At 43.8% G+C, this 1,579-nt stretch overlaps 1 long non-coding RNA gene across 1 annotated transcript in view; it reads right to left on the reverse strand.

Moving 5' to 3' along the window:
- The window catches only part of LOC103916188, a 3,775-nt gene extending 3,612 nt beyond the window's left edge, over positions 1 to 163 (reverse strand). The window contains exon 1 of the long non-coding RNA XR_663574.1: positions 8 to 163. This is a non-coding gene — a long non-coding RNA (uncharacterized LOC103916188). The remainder of the gene's footprint in view (positions 1 to 7) is intronic.
- Between the last annotated feature and the right edge of the window lie 1,416 nt (positions 164 to 1,579).

A 1,579-nucleotide genomic window follows, 5' to 3' on the forward strand; every position in this document is an offset into this window, starting at 1 on the left:
TACTCACCATGAGATAAGGAGAGTATGGGGTGGAAGCCAGAGTCCAGGAGGGCTATGCGCTCTTCTAGGGACATGGTATCGGGATCTATCGTCTGGACAGAGGCTTTGCAGCTACACAGGATGCAAGAGTTGGGCCATTCACAGCTGCACTTGACGGTGAGAGGTTTCAGCGGCTAGCAGGAGGAAGGAGATCCAACGTTATAAAAGGGAAATGTGTTTCAGATTTAAGTAAAATGGAAGTTCAGATCCGGTATCTCCAGTCTGCTTTCTACAGGTACACTAGTTTCCATTCACCAAAAAGCAAAGCCAGGCAAGTTGTGAAAAACTGGGGGAAAAAACCTCAAAACCAAAACCGTAACCAAGCAGGAGATTTGCAGGGCAAAAAAATAAAGTCAAGAGCCAGGATCAATGTTAAAAGAGTGTGCAAGAGTACTACCACAGGCCATTTCTCCTTCGGACCACGGACAAACTACCTTCTCAAAATAATTCAGTGTATTAAGGGACACATTTTGTGTGATTCTTTACTACTATTTCCAAGCCAACAGAGCTGCTCCTCGGTGATTCCACTGGAGCCATAATACTTAATCGTTTTCTTTTTAAAACTTCAAACACTTCTGTGCCTTTTCTCATCCTGTTCTTCCTCTTCTTCCTTAAAGGCTTTTCGTAGCCCTGATGCTTCCAAAAAACTTGATAAAAACTGTTAGGCGAGCAACCCACCACCAGCAGCATCCACCGTTATGACCAATATTGTCTTATTTTCCACTTTTCCTCACGTGCCTGTCGAAGTGCAAGCTGCAGCCACAACAGCCCTGATGTCTTTGTTCAGCCACTTCCCCCCACGCTGTCACTACAACACACCCGATGCCCCTGCCCCATCAATATACCAGGTTCCATGCTATCAGTCAAACCAGAAGAGGGACCATTAATAATGCATTTACCTATAGCCTAAGCGGACTGAATTAAATCAGACTGGCTTTGCGCTCTGACGAAACAGAAGATCAGACCGGGAAAAGTAACACAACTTTTAATCTTTTTGTCTTAAATCTGCAGCTTGTTAGATACCTGTTACTTGTAAATCAGTATTTGAGGAAAAGGCTACAAACAAGCAAATAAGATATGAGCGGTGTAACAAACTACCACCTGTCAACTGACAGATGTTACCACACATGTTCTTTGTGTGTCAGAATTAATATGTTAAACATCTTTTAATCATCAGGTAACTCACAGCTAGGTGTCCAAGGAGTGCTTATTTCACCAGGTTTGGTAGCTCAGCCTTCAAATAACCACAACCCAGTTACAGTCCGTCACACACCAGCTTGCCGAGTCTTAACTAAGGTTCTGTATTCCTGGGGTTTTGTTTTTGGGTGGGTGGTGGGTTTTGTGTTGTGGTTTGGGGTTGGGATTTTTCCCCTGGACGATTCCAAGGTCATCGACTCCAAAAGGTAAGTGGCAGAAGGTTGCTGCCCACGCTAAAGTCTGGTCATCAATACTCGGAGAAAACAGCTGCCTGATTTTTAAGAACAGAAATTTAGGCTCAGTTTCTAAACCACAGTTAAGCAGAGAACTCATGACTTTTTTT

This window comes from Pygoscelis adeliae, unplaced genomic scaffold (genome assembly GCF_000699105.1).
Source record: "Pygoscelis adeliae isolate BGI_AS28 unplaced genomic scaffold, ASM69910v1 Scaffold444, whole genome shotgun sequence".
Taxonomy (NCBI): domain Eukaryota; kingdom Metazoa; phylum Chordata; class Aves; order Sphenisciformes; family Spheniscidae; genus Pygoscelis; species Pygoscelis adeliae.